This window comes from Lactuca virosa, chromosome 5, assembly GCF_052849685.1.
Source record: "Lactuca virosa cultivar CGN04683 chromosome 5, Lactuca_virosa_CGN04683_v6, whole genome shotgun sequence".
Lineage (NCBI taxonomy): Eukaryota > Viridiplantae > Streptophyta > Magnoliopsida > Asterales > Asteraceae > Lactuca > Lactuca virosa.
The window spans coordinates 135,627,708-135,648,967 of NC_136430.1; positions in this window are offsets into that span (position 1 = coordinate 135,627,708).

Consider the following 21,260-nt stretch of genomic DNA (forward strand, 5'->3'; position numbering starts at 1 on the left):
ACATGTATGTTGAAATTTTATCTTAACCGTTAAGTGTAAGTGGATCTTCAAGAAGAAACAATCATGGATATGAACAAACACATATTAAAACCAAGATAGGTTGTGAAGGATGTGTAATCTTGTAAAGTTCATTTATAGATTAAAACGAGCATCTCGCAAATTGGAATCCTTGTTTCAATGAGAGAATCCAAGAGTTTGAATCTCTAGAAATGAAGATGAGAAACAAATATGTGTCAAAGCTAGTGGGAGAAATAGGGATCTTTGTTTCAATGACAAAGTTCTAAGAGTTTGAATTTCAATAAACGAAGATGATTCGTATATGTGTCAATGCTAGTGAGAGCATTGTTGTCACCATTGAAATGTATATGCATAATATACAATTCATATGAAACAATGTTCCAAATTAACGAAGTGTAAAAAGTGTGTCTTGGTTTGGATGTTTTTTCATGTAAAATCACATAGGTGCAACACCACACATATTAAATGTAAGGGTCTCTGGAGATAGATCCAACTGATTCATTGGATTAAGCCAAAATACACAAAAATCTCAAGGAAACTCAAGATGCATAACTGTAAAAGAGTTTATGCTTATAAAAGCATGGCATGGCATTGATAAATGATAATTGTTCGAATGTGAAGACATCATAGTCAATAGAATCATATCGGAAGATAATCTTGCCGATCCATTCCCTAAGCCTATCATTAACCAAGTCTGGCAGTCAGAAAAAATCAAGAGGTATTATATTTGCAAATGAATTGGCTTGAGCGCATTTAGTTTAGTTTGTTTTAAATTTAGGAACCTAAGCAATATAAGTCTTTATCTTATTTGGTTATTATTAAGTGGAGATCTTAATATATGATCGATCAATCATTTTATTATATTATCATTGTATTGCTCTTTTGCATGTTTGAAACCCACTTCCCAAGTATTATTTTACTCAAACCTCCATAGTTGGTCATACTCTTGGAAGTAAGTAAGTGATTTAAGATTGTGATGAGCATTAGTGGATTATCCATAGTGATTGGACATAACATATAAATTATGTTGATACTTATGAGTACTTGAATGGAGATTTAAGTATTGGAACAATCGAAACTTTGATATTACTTCTTGGATCAAGTCATGTGTAGTTCTAAGATGGTATTATCTCTTATTCTTCAAACTAAGATGCATATTGGGGTTTTGCTTTACAATTATATTGTGCATTGGTCTACTCAAACACTGTATGTAACTGGGAGTCATAAAGGGTATGTCCATGTGTGATATGATGAGTAGATAAAAACTATGTAGACAAAGTTTATTTGTTCCTTCCACCCTACCAAGAGAAGCAATATCTACGGGCCCTTTGATAATTTGGAGCTGAATATAATGTGTATGGCCGAGTCCAGAATGAAATTGATATGTTCAATTTAGTAGTCGGATGTAGTCATCATAAATCTTTGTTGAGAAACATAATCTTGAACACCGAGATTGACCTTTATCCATGTCTTAGGTTCATACAAATATCTAGCACAAAGGAATAGTTGATCGCTTATTTAAGGGTTGAATCCTGATTAGATAATAGTTCGACAATTGCATTTGGATGGCAAACTCTTTGTGGATTATTGGAGAAGATTAGACCTCATATAATTGATTACTTGTCTAAGTGAGAGACTATTGGAAAGAGTGTCCAAGGTCATTTTGTTATATTTCTAATAAAAACATAGTCCTTTTAGGTTCCCCTTACGACCCAATTGAGCAAAAAGAAATTAAGAAAAATTAAGTTTATTAATTTATTATAGTCTAATAAATTAATTGGAAATTATATTAGGAATTAATTAAATAGCTTTAATTTATTAGCAGGGTTGAATATTAATTGGACAAGGAAAAGTCGAAAAACACTCCATCCTACATGGGAAGGGATGTAAATTTTGAAATTCTCTCTATCCCACATGGGATGGGAGATGAAACTAAAGCAAGGATCCAAAGCTATAAATAGGGTAGTAGGGATTCTCATTCTCTTTGCACATTGCTCGATTTTTCGCCAACTCCTTCCTCTGTGTTTTTAGTGGACGGTTTCTAAACTTTTTAGGGTTTGTGTGTAATATCCCAAAATTCAAGACCAAAATTTGGTTTTTAGTTTAACAATTCATAAAACCAACAATATCAAAACATCCATAAAAACATACCATATCAAAACCAAAGTGTCAATAATCAAAACAAGTTATAATAAAACCATATTAGAGTGTAATCCCAAAGATCTCATGTGCGGAAAAAACATAGTGTGATGCGCTGCGATCGTCGGCTCCTTTCCTTTGAAAACGAAGTACCTGAAACCAAAATTGAAAACCGTAAGCACAAAGCTTAGTGAGTTCCCCCATCATACCACATAACACATAACAAATGTACTGCCGGGCAATTCTGGGGTGCCCGACCTACCCTGTAAGGCAATTTTGGGGTGCCCGACCTACCCTGTCTGGCAATTCTGGGGTGCCGACCTACCCTGTCTGGCAATTCTAGGGTGCCGACCTACCCTCCGGTTTATCTCAACCGGCTACGGGGACTATTTCACCCCCTACTACTACCACATAATAACATAGCATAAACATACTGTCAGGCATATCTGGGGTCCCGACCTATCCTTCGGTCCTTACGGCCGTAATACGGGGACTATTCCCCCTAGTACCTACTATCACATAACATCATATCATTCTAGCACATAATCATGACATATAACAACATACCAAATAATTATCACAAAGACAATTATCTCTACTATAACTCTTACTAGTGGGCCGGCCTTGGTGCCTTAGACCCACTTCTACTGGAAGGTAACTCACCTCACACTGCTGAAGTCCCATATACAAAACTCTAGTTGCTGGATGATAGGTTCTCGAACTGTCAATCATCAAAATAACGTCCAATCAACATTTGGGTTCCAAGATAACCCATAAGTCCATGCTTGGGGTAAAATACTGCTTTACCCCTATCTTATCTTGATTCAAGCCCAAGGCCCAATCCAAAGGCCCAAAAGTCAACTAGGAGTCAAAGCCCAAATTATGGCCCAATTTTCCAAATTGGGCCCAAACCTTTACATGGCCTTATTCTAAGGCCCAACCATTTAGTCCAGTCCAAACATTTGGCATTTCTAATGGCCCAATATCTCATAATCATAAAGGCCCAAATATGGCCCACCTATGGCCCAATTTTCCAAATTGCTCCCAAACCTTCACTTGGGCCTTACCCTAAAGCCCATCAAATTTTGCTAGTCCATATGATTGCTCTTGAATGGCCCATTATTGGCCAATCACCAAAGCCCAATATAAAGGCCCAACTTAAGGCCCAAGTGAAATTCGGGCCTACCATTGCTTCCACATTGTTATGCAAATAGTTGAGAACTCATAGAACTCACAAGCATAGTCAACTTTAACTGGAATAGGCACATAAATAAGAATATGTCAACACGATAGGTTACAAACCTCAAGTCGTGGGATAGTGATTAACAATACTCTTGATTAGTTCTTAAAACTTTCTCAAGATCTTTTAAGACTCCCACTAACCTCTTGACATATAAGATTCTCTTGTCAAGAACCATTCCTTGACAAAAAAAATATTCAAGAGTTAGTGCAGATTCTTATCAAGTTAAACACTTCATACAATTGGTCTTAGTTGGTCTTTGTTTTATCCAAAACATCACAACTAACCAACTTCAAATGTACAAGAATAGGAAACATCTTACTCTACATTTGACAAGTGTTATAAACTTTCTAAAGATTATGTCACTCAAGTTACAATCTTAGAGTATGACTCTAAGATTTGATTTTGGAATGAAGTATGATTTATCTTTTGATTTAACCATTTCAATAATTCACGATTCCTCTACTTAGAGGATCAATTGTGATATGGTTTCATAATCACCAAGATAACCATAAACCAAGATACTTAAGCACTCTCCCACCTTTTCAGATTGGAGAAACTTTTATCTTTCTGCCTAATTTGATTCTTCTCATTCGTCCTGCCATACATTGAAACTTTTCCAATGTTTCAGAATTACACTTAAACTTGTAAGTATAACCATATTTACTAAACTTTAGTAAGTCATGACGAATAATCTTATCATTCCTTGTGGTCGACTTGACCAGCGCACAAACAAGTGTACCCAATCCTTTAGTCCTTCACTTTACTCACATGTACATGTGAGCAAGGACTTCGTCTTAATTTCCCAAAAATGAAAACTCTCATTCATCACACAATACAACTTGCATGATTCCAAGTTTCTATCCAATAAAACCTGGGTGATGAGAATCTTTCCTTATTTGGTAAATTATGACACTACCACAAATGAAAGACTCAAATCCATTTTTCAATATTGATTATCAATGGAAACATATAAAAAGCAATTTTCCACAAATGTCATTGTAAGTATACTTAAAATAAATCAAAACCTTTTCATTTATTTTAAAACTTGCGGAAAAATCTTATCCTTACAATGTAAATACATATGAAAAACATGTTGGTATCTATTCCTATGAAATATATCATAACTCTTAAGCAGCAAATCAAAATTCTGATCATCGAACCATGCGATCGAGATCCATCTTCGCGATCAGATCAACATATTCTTTCTTTAGGTTTCCTTTGGTTCTTCCAAAACATCAAAATGTAATTTACATTACATCATGTATTAAGAATCTCCAAAAGAGACTTCATAGAGTTATATAATGGACTTTACCTGAAGCAAAGTCAAACTTTTTGACTTTCACCATCCTTATGAAATTTTCAGGTAAATTCGGCAGCTTCGCAACCAATGTCCCTTCCTTTGGCAAAAGAAACATATGGACCTTTTGGAAATGGTACACTTGATTGTCTCAGACTTAGCCTTTCTCTTTACCATTGGTCAAATGACTTGACCATGGCCAATCCCTTTCTATTGGGAAGAGAAAGCTTTTCTGGACTTCCAATCTCACCATTGTCAATGTCCAAATAGGTTTGGGAAGTAGATCTTCCATTCTAATTTACTTTACCAATGCTCCCAATCATTGCTGATTTAGCAGCATCAAGAAAATAGGTAAGATCACTAAGGGTCATGTCGTGATCTGTAATCAGGGAGTGACTGATGAGCCAAGTCAACAGCCAGCTACCTCGAGACTTCGACACCCGACTCTCCCTGCTTGCCAATATGTGACTTAACCTGCAAGATGTAAGCACATATAGTATTTGCTTGCCAATAGGGATTGAGTGGCTTAGAACTTTTCAAGTCTTGAAACTTGTGGGATAGGGAGAATTATTGGAGGAGGTGGAGGAAGTGAAGCATGATTTCCAGTCCCATTAATGCACAACAAAGGGATTAATCTTTCACCTTGATTGCCATGTGGGATATCATCTTCATTAGGAAGGCTTGTTCCTAAAGATTTGGGAAGACCATAGTTGTCTAAAATAGACATTTATGAGAGAGAAATTCAAGTTTAGTTGATTTAAGTCCTTAATATAACACCCAATATGAAATATTAAGGCCAGGACCCAACAAACTATTTATAACTGGAAGAGGGGTGTCGTAACCCAAGTTATTAAATATTTGAAGGTAGGTAAATGACGATTTACCAATTTCCACCATGAAAAACAAAACAAATTATTAAGTTTTAATTGGATTGAAACTCCTAGATCTTTGGAGATTCATTGAACTTTCAATGGCATGTTTAAATCTTGATTGTGCCCTCTCAAGTTTGTGACTGGGATGCCGAGGATCACAAACAAGGTGTGAATAACCATGCAAATTTACTTGGTACCCTTAACTTTATCACCTAATTGAGGTGCCGGTTAACCACACGCGCTCCACCAATCTATGATAAACATTAAGTTACCCTTTGCCACAGATTTTCAGTCCCATGTTAGTGTGTCGGTTAACCACACACGCTCCACTAACGACTTACCAAAGGTGCAAAGTGCAATTTCATGGGTTAGCACCTTTTTCACATTTTCCTAAGTAACTAAGATTGGGAATTTATAAGTGTTTAGTTACTTAGTATTTATCATTATACTTTTAATGAGGGAGAATTATAGTCCTTATCCTACCCGTTCGGCTAACGACCCTCCACCAGTCAAGGAGGCGGTGGGTGAGAGTGGACACCCATTAAACTGCCATTTTATAGGCAGTAACCTTATACCCCCCTCCCCTTATAGACCGGCTTCGTGAATGAGGCCTACTAATGGTAAGATTGACTTTATCTTATACATATCTATATAATTAAAATTATAATAATAGTATAATGGTTGAATTTTAAACTTTTAAAATTTTAGGGTTTGATTTGGAATTAAAACATACATAAGGGGTAAACTTTACAAATTCCAAAACTTGAGGGCAAGTATTGAAACTATTCAAAACTCTTGGATTTTCATAACTTATGAGTTTAATTAAAGTTTTAAAAACTTTAATGAAGAGACTCTTGAACATCCATAACTTGAGGACAAGTTATGAAGTCCATAAAACTATTTATGAGAAAAAGACTCTTCATTTTGTAACCTATGGCACTTTTATGAGTTTTAAGATTCATAAATGTGACTTTTCATATAACTTGAGGACAAGTTACAAAAACACATTTTATGAACTACTTTTAGATCAATTTGGATTGAAAACAACTAACACATAATTTTTTCCTTAATCCAAATTAACTCATAAAACAAGGTGACACAAAAAACTTGGTAATCCATAACTTGAGGACAAGTTATGGAGTCCATACAATGTCATTAAGATCAAGAATTACACTAACAAACAAATTGCACATAATTCCTATGATCTACCAAAACTCATCAGCATGAACAATCCATATCAACAATTTTCAAGAATCATATAAACATATATAAAACTTGAAACTTTGATAATAACTTTGAAATTGGTTTACCATAATCATTACCACATTAAAAAAAACAAGTTTATAAGTTCAAAAACAACTTAGGGTAATGATTCTAGACCAATTCCAACACCAAAACTCGAAGATATGCTGTCAGGGGGTCCAACTCGTCGAGTGCATGAACCAACTCGACGAGTTGGATGAATTTAGGCATGGACTCGTCGAGTCGCTTAATGGACTCGAGGAGTCAGCTGTCCTGACAGCATATAAACTTCGATTTTCAGCAATTTGCATCAAGTATAAGTGAAAACAAGCCTTGGCTCTGATACCACTGTTGGGTTATGAGCATTCTAACACTCTTATGGTGTACATGCAACCCTAAATACCTTGGATCTATGTTTTCTCTATTATACATGCAAATATCAATTTTCCAAGGTATTGTTCTAACTAGTATAATATAAAGTACATGTAATATAAAATCTAGTAGAATTACATACCTCTTTGTTGTAGCTTGATTCCATGGAGATCAAGAGCCTAGTGCCCCAAGTGTGACACCTCAAATGGTTCACACAACATCAAAACAACTTGGAATAACCATGAGAAGAGATACTTCACTCTAGAAATCGGCTTGCCCTCTTGTGTATGCACTAGTGCCAATTTCACCAACCAATGGGGTCTTTATATAGTGTGCACATTAGGGTTAACACCATGTAACCCATGACTTTACCTATTCCTTATGCTCCCTGGGTTTTAACCTCCATGGAGTATCCATGGGTCACCACATGGGTTAAACCCAACATAAGGAATCATGGATCATAAGCCCACATATATAAGAATGAATGATTTACACAATCAATCCCTATATATTTAATTAGTCTCTTTTGATCACTAAATCAATTCCAAATTAATACTTGATCAATACTAATTAAATAATATGATTTCATATAAATATATTAGAACTTATAATATATTAATATGTCACAAATATCCTCTTCTCACAAAAGGTCTATCCAAATGTACCGATGCCATGCAACCCAAATGGACCATGTCGGGTCGGGTCAAGTGTATACCAATTATAGTTATGGGCTTAGACACTAATCCAACAGAAACTCCTGTTGAACCAATTGACGAGTATGTACCTCTGAGGCGTTCCAGTAGAGTTAGTGTTCCACCTGTGTTATATGGTTTCCATATAACATCTGAGGGTGATGTGGAAAGAGGCTAACAATTACAAGGAAGCCATATATATGGTTTCCATATAACATAAGCCCACATATAACACTGGTAAATTTGGATGAACGTAACAATTACAAGGAAGCCATGGCAAGCCCCGAGTCGGCAAAGTGGAAAGAGGCTATGGACAGCGAGATTCAGTCTATGTATGACAATCAAGTTTTGAACTTGGTTGACAATGTCTCGGGTTGTAAGACAGTTGGTTGCAAATGGATCTTCAAGAAGAAGACCAGCATGAATGGGAAAGTACACACATATAAGGCGCAACTGGTTGCGAAGGGCTTTACTCAAACTCATGGAGTTGACTATGATGAGACCTTCTCACCAGTAGCGAAGATTAAATCTATAAGGGTTATGCTAGCCATAGCTGCATTTCATGACTATGAAATATGGCAAATGGATGTCAAAACCGCTTTCCTTAATGGGAAGTTAGCTGAAGATGTTTACATGAATCAGCCAGAGGGTTTTGTCAATGCAAAGTACCCTAATAGAGTGTGTAATCTTGAGAAATCCATTTATGGGTTGAAACAAGCATCTTGCAGATGAAATCTTTATTTCGATGAGAAAGTCAAAGAGTTTGGGTTTTTGAGAAGCGAGGATGAGTCCTGTGTATATGTCAAAGCTAGTGGGAGCATAGTTAGCTTTCTGGTGTTGTATACTACTCATAGAAAATGACATTCCAACCTTGCAGGAGGTTAAGTCCTGGCTTGGGAAGTGTTTCGCTATGAAGGACCTTGGAGAAGCTGCCTATATCCTTGGGATAAGGATATTGAGAAACATGAGTAAAAGACTAATTGGACTTAGTCAAAGTACCTACTTGGACAAGGTGTTGAAGAGGTTCAGCATGGAGAACTCCAAGAAAGGTTATTACCTATCCAAAGCAATACCAAACTGAGTAAGACTCAGAGTCCGAGTACAGAGTCTGAGATAGCTGAGATGATTCGAGTACCATATGCTTCTACAGTTGGCTCGATCATGTATGCTATGACTTGTACTCGCCCTGATGTGGCCTTTTCTTTGAGCATGGTCAGCAGATATCAAGGGAACCCTAGTAAACCTCACTGGACTGTGGTAAAGAACATTCTTAAGTACCTACGCAGGACTAAGGACTGGGTCGTTACCCTTGGTGGGAGTGATAACTTAAGAGTGATGGGGTATAGTGACACCAACTTTCAGACCGACATAGATAATTTCCGCTCTCAGTCGGGTTGGGTCTTTACCCTAAATGGAGGAGCAATAACTTGGAAAAGTTCCAAATAGGAGACTGTAGCTGATTCAACGTGCGAATCAGAGTACATAGCAGCAAGCGAAGCGTCGAAGGAGGTGATATGGCTGAAGAACTTCATCGGAGACCTTGGAGTTGTACCAGCTATAAAGGAGCCTATGGAAATTTTCTGTGACAGATGAGAGTGCGGTCGCCTTAGCCAAGGAACCAAGGGATCATGGCAGATCCAGGTACATCGACAGATGAGAACCCAGCAGATCCCCTCACGAAGGGACTGAGTAGGTTTAAGCATTTGCAGCATGTAAGGAGCATTGGGCTGAAGGATGATATTAGTTTTAATTATTAGATAGTTGTTTTAGAAACTTGTAATAGATAAAATGTAATTGACATTTGATAATTAATGAGTAAGGTTACTATCTTGTGTTAATTGTTTACTATTGTTTCATTTTTCATGTTTTGACTTCCAGAATAATTATATTATTCAAAGTGTCCACAGTCGATCATACTTTCGAAGTAGGTATTGAGGCAAGACTATCATGAATTTGGCTTGTAGATTGTCTGAAGTCTTTTAGACATAGCAAGAGATTGCTACAACATTATGAGTGCTCATAAGGTCTGAGTATTGGATTAAATTCACGCTCACTTGAATCACTTCATGGAATTTATTACAAGTGATCGTGAGACGATAATATCATATAAATCTTCAAACCAAGATATATGAGTTGTTGACTATGAATTGATTGTACATTGATAGTGCGAAACTGCATTAGTAACTTGATGTTATAAAAAACACTTTTGTGTATGATTTAACAAGTGGTTAGTGCAAGCATATAATGTCGAAGTTTATCTGTTCCTTTTAATTCTTGGAGGATTAAAAGCAATATCTTGGGCCCCTCGATGATTTTGCTTTGACTTATGTGTCGGGCCCCGTCAGAACTAAATTGATGTGTTCGATTAAGTTCTATGTCAAACAAATCGGAAATCGGGAAACAAACTGCTAGACAATAAGTATGACTACGTTCCATGTATTTGTCTGGCTGATATCTTGAAGAACAGAGGATTATATGATCACTTATCTAAATGGTATGTCAAAGTTAGACAGAGGCTTTTAAAAGCTATGATTGCTAGTCGGTTTATTAAGTTGTACTTGCAGTTATAGTTATTAGACTTATCCAAGTAGGAGACTGTTGGAATAGGTGTCTAAGCATATAACTATAATTGGTATATACTTGACCCGAGAGTAGCATGATCCATTTGGGTTGCATTTCACCAGAACAATCTAATAGGATGGACGTTTGAGAGGTTGAGAAATCCTATAATTTAATTAGTATTGATCAAGAATTAATTTTGAATTAATTTAGTGATCACAAGAGGCTAATTAAATTAATGGGGACTAATTGTATAAATTAGTTATATATATGGTTTGGGCTTATGATACATGATGGACTAGGTTTATGGATGAATCCATAAAGAGTTGGTTCATATGGATCGTGGATCATGGATAATAAGCCCAAGGGTATGGATTAGGATTTAACCATGACCCTTTGGTGGTGTTTTGTGAAGTATTTGAGGCATCACATTTGAGGTGCTAAGCTTTTAAAAGACAAAGTTAACTAGCTACAAAAAGAGGTAAAGTTTCTAACCATTTGTATTGTTCAATTGTTGATTGCATGCTAGCTAGGATATGTATGCTTTGGAAAATGAAATACATGTATAATTAGAGAAAACATAGATCCAAAGCATCTAGGGTTGCATGTGCACCATAAGGTTGTTAGAGTGCTCAAAACCCTTCATATATACCCACAGCCACCCACACAAGGTGGTCAAAGGTGGCAGAAAAACAAAAAGGCGGCAGCCACCATGGTTGGCTGCCATGGTGGCTCTCTTCAACATCCGGCCAGCCATCAAAACGCACATACAAACATGATTGCAACAGCGATTCACACACACACACACATGCGAAGCACGAGCACCCACAATGCATCAACACCTCGGACATGGAGGAGGAGGACGACCACGGAGGAAATAGCTTCAGCGGCTACGTCGGTGTCTGCTGGGTAGGAGGTGGCGAAGAGCGATCGGAGTAGCGTCGGTGACGGACGTCGTTCGTCTGTAGAAGACGACAGCGGCAGCAGAAGAAGATGACGGAGGAGCGGTGGCAGCGGACTCCGTTCACATCTTCAAGGTTCGGTCTCGGCGGCCCAAGACGTCTGGCAGCAGCGATGTGGCGGCATCTGGTGGTTGACGACCTCAACAAAGGTGGTGGTGCAGCGCCGGAAGACAAGAGAGTGAAGGTGGTGGCTGGAACCATCGTCCCTAGGGTTAGGGTTTGAAGCAGGGGGGTGACGGGTTATATACCACGATCCCCCATAACTTAATTCCATAGTGACAAGTTTAGCCCCTCCCTTCCCTTTTTCTCTCAATCTTAGCCCAAATTTTACCATTTAAACTCCACCTTCCAAAATCCCTTACAAATCAAGTCCGAGATTTTACCAAACAGCCTCTCCTTCTACAAATTGTTTTCAATTGAAATCCGTATGTTACCAAATGGCCCCTTATCTACCAAAATCTTTTCAACTCAGGTCTAGAATTTACTCTTTAGCCCCCGCTTCCATAAATCTTTTCATATTAAGTCCCATACTTACCAAACACACCCTGACTTCTGAAATTCGTTTCAAATTAAATCCATAATTTACTAAACAGCCCCCAGCCTTTAAAATTCTTTACAAACTAATCCGGAAATTACATTTTAACCCCCAACTTCTAAAATTGTGACAATTAACTCCTTGAGACCAACACCTTGCTATATTATTATTGATTTTAGGGCTTCTATTCACTTGTTAATTGTCTAATTATTTATTTAATAAACGGGGTGTTACAACTCTCCCCCACTTAAATTAGATTTCGTCCTCGAAATCATTCCTTACCATTCCTTATACGCCAGACAACTTGAACGACATGGCCACAAACCCGTGCATAACCTAGCCTTTCCAAGGCAACCAAAACCATCGGGTTCTAAAACCCGAAGATTAACAAATTCTTTGCATTATGATCCCATTACTCAATCTGAAATCTATAATCTCAAGATGGTCTGACTCCCTGACAGACCGCCCATACTGAATCATTATTGTTGAACCCAGTCCACTTATATCTCAACTGATTACTCAACTTCTGATAACTCGAGGTTCCCACTAGAAAACAGAATCACAGGCCCAATTATCCCTGCAGATCGCTATACTTGGCCAAGGCTTCAATAATCTCACTGAGAGTGACTTAGCATAACCCAAGCAATCTGTTACCCATCCATACGTGAAATTCTAAAACATTAATACTAATACTGCCAAAACACTGAAACTGCCCGAAACAGCACGCTGTCACATGGCTGCTTTTCAAAATCTACCGAGACTTCCCTGGTCTCAATTCGTTTGTCAATCATCTGAAACACCGAGTTCCGGCCCGGTCGTGGAGTGTGACAACCCGTAATTTCTATCTTGTAAAAGTCAAACATATTACTCAAGGGTCAAACTTATTTCTTTTATGGTCTTAATATAGTTAGATTAAGGAGCTAAAACTGAATGGAACTTGTATATATGAGTGATAAGGTTTATGGAAGAAAGTCATTTGGAACCGAGGACCACAAACAGCCTTCGGGCCGTGAACAGCCTTCGGGTCGTGAACAGCCTGCGGGTCGTGAATGAGCCTTCGGGCCGTGATCATGCCTTCGGACCGTGAACCCACGGTTTACGGCCGTGAACTCCTCCCCTATATAAATTAATGTTGACTAATTTTACCTCACTTCTTCCCTTCTAACCGCAAACATAAGGCTTTTCTCCCAAGGATCTTCAACTGAACACACCTCTCTCTCAACTATCATCCTTTACCTTTGAATCTTCATAAGATATTGCTAAAGGTCTTCAAGTATTCTTCATCCTTAAAGATCCTTGGGCCGTAAATTCAAGAACATCAGATTGGTATCAGAGCATTGTTTATAGTGAACTGAGTATATCAACCCATAAAAGACATACAACTATAAACACATCGGGATTAAAACATACTGACCAAGAGTTATACTTTTTGAAATAATAAAATATTTTACTAAAAGTATACATACATGCATTCATACTAAGAACAGTGTCATACAAGATCAGAACAAAAGTATTGCATTTGTTGAACAGCACAAGTAGGCTTCGGGACATATAATCAAGTCTGGGATTGATATAGCGTGATCACCTATATCTGTCCCAGAAGTGATTAGCATGCGCCTAGGAATGGTTGTGGCATGGCAACAAGTCTAAAACTTACCAACTCTACTACAATGAAACTCTAGAACACAACACAAACTTAAAATACTATAGGAGTATTTTGTCGTACTATAATTAATTATGTGAAAACTAAAAAGGGTCTTTACTAGTAGGTCAATAGTTACTGAGTGGATACGCTAAGGTTATATGTGACTAAGATGTTATAGACTTAGAATCTGTGGTCATTCGCTTTACTTCCTGTTCCTTGTTTGGTTGTGGACTTAGAGTTGGATCACTTATTCGAAGGTCTATTCTATCTTTAGTCATATATAGCTGGTATGAACTACGTAACTATTGAAGTAACTGGTAAGGATCATTCTATAATTATCGTTAGTATTACATCTATTATATGTTTCTTACTCCCCTTTTCTCGCTTAGATAACATGGCTGGATTCCATTTACCTGGCGACCCGTACTTTCCAGATCAAGGGAATGGTGGATGGTTTGAAGCTGAACCCGAAGAAGAGAACGCGGTGGTCCCAGTAGAAGAAGACCCAGAGGAGAGTTCTGAGGAAGAAAACGAAGAAGAAGAACAAGAAGACTCGGACTCAGATCCCGAGGTCTATAATCTACCCCAAGTTGCTCAAAATCCTAACCCTCGTCAGGATTTTCAAGGCCCGACGCCTCTGTGGGTAGTGAACTTGGGAAGGTGGAGCCACGAACGGGGACAACCACCTCCTTACAATGGAGACTGAAGCTTCTACAACTTGAATGAAGGGGGCTCAACAGACAGAGTCCTTCCTATCTTGGTTCGTCGTGTTGATCGCAATGTTGAACAAGGAAGAGCAAACTTCGACCAAGTCATGGAGATCAGGGCTAACTCTTGAGTCAACACAGTTCATCTCCGCCACCTAACCGATGACCATGAGTTAACCAGGACTCACACTGACGCGCTACAAATCGAATTGAATGCATGCCAATCTAAAGTTACGGATCTTCGACAGAACAATGGTTTTACAAAGGCGTGTGTGGGAAGCAGAACAGCAGTTGGCTGAATCCAGGGCAGTGTCTAGTACCAACCAGAACAACACTCCTCGCGAGTAGAGCTTACTCTACTCACACTTTTGGATATAGCTTATGTGTACTTCTAAACTCTAGTATTATTTTTCCTGTTTATGTTTAGACCTTGAACTTTCAGTTTCTTTAGGTCTTTATGCTGTCAAAATTTTCTCTACATTGGTATGTTGTAGACCTTTTACAAGGTCAAATTTTCTTGAACTCTATACATCTATAATACCAATGATATTGACAAGCATCCAATCCTCTTGGAAAATCTCTATTCAGATACTTTCATCTTTCTAGTGGTAACTCTGTATTGAAAACACTCAAACAATTACATGTTGATCTATGGTGTGTTTGATCATGGAACACTCTCATTACTCTCACTATTGAATTTTTACAATTATCTTCATCTTTGTAAACTTACAATCGAAAGATGCCTCCTCGTAGATCAAACAGACACACTACCCCAATAACTCCAACCTAACCACCACCTCCTCCACAATTCGATCCTGTAGTTTTTCAAGCTGCAGTGACCGCGGCTGTAACGGCAGCCTTAGCACAGGTCAACACTAGCGGTACTAGCAGAGGTGGAACGAGTGTTAACTCCACCCAAGGTGATAGTCACGGGCACCCTAGGGAGTGTTCGTACGAAGACTTCACCAACTGCAAACCCAAATCCTTTAATGGCAGTGGTGGAATCATTGCCCTCTCGCAGTGGTTCGAGAAGACGGAGTCTACTTTCGAGATATGCCCCTGCCCATAAGGAAGCAAAGTAAAATTTGCTGCTTGCACCTTCTCAGACAGGGCCTTCACATGGTGGAATAGCCATGTCAAGTCACTTACTCTGATAGTGGCTAACGCGATGGCCTGGGAAGCTCTGAAGGAGCTGATGATTGTAGAATACTTTCCGAGGGGTGAAGTCCAGAAGCTCGAACAGGAGCTTTGGAGCTTGACCATGAAAGGCTCTGACATAGTAGCCTACACAACTAGGTTTAGTGACCTGGTGGCTCTGTGTCCAGGGATGGTCCCCACTGAGGCCAAGAAGATTGAGAGGTACATTTGGGGACTGGTACCTCCATTTTAGGGGAATGTGTTGTCTTTAAACCCTGCTACATTCGACAGTGCCAAACGATTGGCACAACGAATCATTGACCATGGAGTCCGCACACCAGCAACAACCCCTGTTGTCCTAGAACCGGCCAAAACAAACGACAACAAGAGGAAGTTTTGGGACGGAAAGAAGAACAAATCGGCGTAGAACTCCACCAAGAAACAGCAAATGGTGGTTGTTCATGCCACAACAACCCCTGCTGCCCCTGCGCCGGCAAAGCAGTACGCTGGGAGCTTACCGAAGTGCAACAAGTGCAACTTCCACCACAACGGCCCCTACCGGGAGATGCAGTGCACTAACTGCAATAGGAAAGGGCACACAACCCGTTTCTGTAAGGTTCCGACAAGGCCAATCACCCAGGTCCCTGGTGCTGGAGCAGGCTAGGCCTGCTACGGGTGTGGTGAGGTTGGGCACTACAAAAGGAACTGCCCGAAAGCAGGGAACCCTGGTGGGGTAGGGAGAGTTCTGGCGATAGGCCATGAGGAAGCTGTGGCAGACCCTACGGTGGTCACGGATACGTTTCTCCTCGATAACTCTTATGCATGCATACTATTTTATAGCGGAGAGGAGAGGAGTTTCGTGAACCAAAAATTTGCACACTTACTTAAACAACCACCACGAGCACTAAAAGAAACGTTCACCGTAGAAATGGCTAACGGGAAGACTGAGAGCACTAACGACATATACATAGGATTCGCCCTCTCTCTAGATAATTATTCATTTCAAATCGATCTCATGCCTGTCTCAATTAAAAGTTTCGACGTCATTATCGGCATGGATTGGTTGAGTCTTCATCGTGCTGACATCATGTGTTTTTGAGAAATTCGTTCATCTTAATATACCGAATAGCGAAATCGTAGTTATCTATGGCGACAAACCAGAAACGAGTCTTTGAATCATCTCAAGTATACAAGCCCAGAAGTATTTACGAAAGGAATATCACGCGTTTCTTGCTCACGTGGTTAATATGAGCCAAGAGATGAAAGACATAAAGGACATCCTAGAAGTGTGCGACTTTCCCGACATTTTTTCCAAAGAACTGCCAGGATTACCACAATAACGTCAAGTCAAGTTCAGAATCGACTTAATCCCAGGAGCTACCCCTGTAGCCAAATCGCATTATCGACTAGCACCAGTCGAGATGCAGGAACTATCCAATCAACTGAACGAAATGATACGCAAAGGATTCATTAGACCAAGCTTCTCACCCTGGGGAGCACCGGTCTCATTCGTGAAGAAGAAGGATGGATCGTTCCATATGTGCATCGACTACCGCAAGCTAAACAAACTAACCATTAAGAACCGATACCCTCTACCACGGATAGACGACTTGTTCGACCAACTCCAAGGAGCGAGCTACTTTTCAAAAATTGACTTAAGATCCGGGTATCAACAATTACGAGTTTTAGAGGAGGATGTTCCCAACACAGCCTTCCGAACTCGTTATGGTCACTACGAGTTTGTAGTGATGCCCTTTGGATTAACCAATGCACCCGCAGTGTTCATGGACTTAATGAACCGAGTGTGCCATCCTTACTTAGATAAATTCATGATCGTATTCATTGACGACATACTCATCTATTCTCGCAGTAAGGAGGAACATAGCAACACCTACAACAGATCCTAGAAACACTACAAGCAGAGAAACTTTATGCGAAGTTCTCTAAGTGCGAATTTTGGATTCGAAGAGTCAAATTCTTGGGTCACGTGGTTGGCGAAGAGGGAATATACGTGGACCCTTCCAAAATAAAGGCCATTGAGAACTGGTCAGCACCAAAGATGCCTACATAAATTAGTCAATTTCTAGGCCTCACAGACTATTATCGCAGGTTTATTCAGAACTTTTCAAATATTGCGAAACCACTTACCACATTTACCCAGAAAGGTGTGACCTTTGACTGGGAAGAGAAACAAGAGAAGGCGTTCCAAACGCAAAAAGCAAGCCTTGTGCGCCGCACCGATATTATCCCTCACAGAAGGGATAGAAGATTTCATGGTTTACTATGATGCATCCAACCAAGGGCTTGGCTGTGTTGTTATGCAATGAGGAAAGGTCATCACCTATGCCTCAAGAGAACTTAAGACACACGAAGTCAACTACACTACACATGATCTTGAGTTAGGAGCAGTGGTATTTGCTCTGAAGATCTGGAGACACTACCTATATGGTACGAAAAGCACTATCTTTACAGACCACACAAGCCTTCAACATATATTCGACCAGAAGGAGCTCAACATGAGACAACGACGGTGGGTCGAACTACTAAATGACTACGAATGCGAAATTCATTATCATCCCGGCAAAGCCAATGTAGTAGCTGACGCCCTAAGTCGGAAAGAATACTCTGGTCGTAGAGTCAAGGCATTGACTATGACAATCCATTCACATTTTTCCACGCAGATTAAGGAGGCTCAGCAGGAGGCCTTGAAACCTGTAAATGTGGCAGGTGAAGCCCTAAGGGGGATGGATAAAAACTTAGTAGTCAAGGGTGACAAAGTCTTATATCTCATGGATCGGATCTGGACAACAAAGTTCGGTGGCTTTAGAGATGTTGTCATGAACGAAGCACACAATACTCGATACTCCGTTCACCCAGGTTCAGATAAGATGTATCTGGATCTCAAAAGGCTATATTAGTGGCCTAACATGAAAGCTGATATTCCTACCTTTGTTGGCAAGTGTCTAACTTGCGCCAAAGTTAAAGTAGAATATCAGAAGCCCTCAGGTTTACTACAACAACCGGAGATACCTTAGTGGAAGTGTGAGCGGATTACAATGGACTTCATAACCAAGTTTCCCTAGACAACGGGTGATCTCGATACCATATGGGTGATCGTAGACAGGTTAACTAAGTCCGCACACTTCCTGCCAATCAAAGAAACCGACAAGATGGAAAAACTGACAAGAACATACATTAGGGAGCTTGTACGACTGCATGGTGTTCCCATATCTATCATCTCTGATAGAGACAGTAGATTCACTTCAAGATTCTGGCAGTCGCTACAAAAGTCTCTGGGAACTAGGTTGGACATGAGTACAGCCTACCACCCACAAACTGATGGAAAGAGTGAGAGGACGATACAAACGTTGGAAGACATGCTAAGAGCTTGTGTGATCGACTTTGGTAAAGCATGGGATATCCCTTTGCCATTGGTCGAGTTTTCATACAACAACAGCTACCATTCTAGTATCAAGGTTGCTCCATTTGAAGCCCTCTATGGCCGGAAGTGCAAATCCCCTCTGTGCTGGGCTGAAGTGGGAAACACACAACTAGCTAAAGGACAAGTTCTTGACAGCACTCTCATGGGTCCGGAAAATCATCCGGGAAACAACAGAGAAGATTGTTCAGATTCGTGAACGATTGAAAGTCTCTAGAGACCGAAAGAAAAGCAACGCTGACAAAAGACAGAAACCTTTGGAATTTCAGGTTGGTGACCTCGTTCTACTGAAGGTCTCACCCTGGAAGGGCTTGATATGCTTCGGAAAGCCTGGTAAGCTAAATCCAAGGTACATTGGGCCTTTCGAGATTCTCGCAAGAATCGGCCTAGTAGCTTACAAACTCAAACTACCTCAAGAACTTAGTAACGTACACCCTACCTTCCACGTATCGAACCTAAAGAAGTGCCTTTCTGATGAGACTCTTGTTATCCCACTTGATGAAATCGAGATCAATGAGAGCCTCAACTTCGTGGAAGAACCCGTAGAAATCATAGGTAGGGAAGTCAAGCAAACGAAACAAAGTCGTATCCCGATAGTTAAGGTTCGCTAGAATGCAAAACAGGGACCTGAATTCACTTGGGAGCGAGAGGATCAAATGAAACATAAGTATCCTCATCTTTTTCCTTAGTCCATGTGTAATTCTTAGTCTTAATTTCGGGACGAAATTCCCTTTTACAGGGGGATGATGTGACAACCCGTAATTTCTATCTTGTAAAAGTCAAACATATTAATCAAAGGTCAAACTTATTTCTTTTATGGTCTTAATTTAGTTAGATTAAGGAGCTAAAAGTGAATGGAACTTGTATATATGAGTGATAGGGTTTATGGAAGAAAGTCATTTGGAATCGAGGACCACAAACAGCCTTCGGGCCATGAACAGCCTTCGGGCCGTGAACGAGCCTTCGGGCCGTGATCATGCCTTCAGACCGTGAACCCACGGTTTACGGCCGTGAACTCCTCCCCTATATAAATTAATGTTGACTAATTTTACCTCACTTCTTCCCTTCTAACCGAAAAAACACAAGGCTTTTCTCCCAAGGATCTTCAACCGAACACACCTCTCTCTCAACTATCATCCTTTACCTTTGAATCTTCATAAGATATTGCTAAAGGTCTTAAAGTATTCTTCATCCTTAAAGATACTTGGGCCGTAAACTCAAGAACATCAAGTTTTCTTGGGCCGTGAACCCTTACATTCTCTTCATTTGTCAAGAACATCAAGCCGTGAACTCAAGATCATCAAGATCTTTACGGCCATGAACACCTCAAGGTGGCCGTGAACCCTCTTCAACCATCCATTTTTAGATTCTAACACTTCTTTGTAAGTGTTCTCTAATTCTTAGGTTGTTTCCTTTACACCTTAGTTGTTAGATGCACTAATTGTATACATATATATGTTATTATATGCTAAATAGGATCCGTTTGTGCTTCACGACTTCACTAGTGAAATCAAGCATCCTATATCAAACCTTCATTTGAATCACTCACATAAGGTGAGTTCATACCCCTACAAATTACACTTTTAAATGCTTTTAAATGCTTTTTAGGGGGGAGAATACAAGTAGAACACAATATAATTGTGTTAAACACTTACATGTGAAAACATAAAACAAAAGGATTTCTTATACTCAAACATTGTTCAAACCATTTTAAAACTATTCTTAGATTTCTATTTTTATCAAAATAATATTCGTGTATCTATTTATGTATAAGTATGCTTTAACGGACTTAGGACTATTGCTAAATACCTTGACTCATGTTCCTTGTTTCGTTGTGGGCTTAGGGTAGGATCACTAGTCCGACTGTCGGCTAAATCATAGTTATGCTTGCTCAATATATACATGAATATTTAAACCCCCATTTTTAAGGTACATACTTAACTCAGTTGCTTATGTTGAACAATTGAGTCTTTTCTACAAATCAGTAACAGTTCAAACAAACATACTAGTAAACTATAATAGGTATAGTTTAGAGGATCACTGCACACTATTTCTAGATTAGAGAAACATACATGAGTCAATACATACATACTATAACAAGAATAAAAAGGAACATACATACTATAACAAGAACAAGAAGGAACATACATACTCTAACAAGAACAAGAAGGAACATACATACCATAACAAGAACAAGATAACTAAAATGTGAGATGTTATTTCATGATATAGCAATATACTTGTTATGTCACATTTTGTAACCAGAGCCTCCTGGAGGGAGAGCGTGAGTTTGTGTATAGATCTATACGGGATTAACCATCCCGCACCTTGCTGCTAGCTACAGTGGGACATGCAGGTCTACGGGTGACAAATGTCATACCATTTCGACGCTTGAAGAACG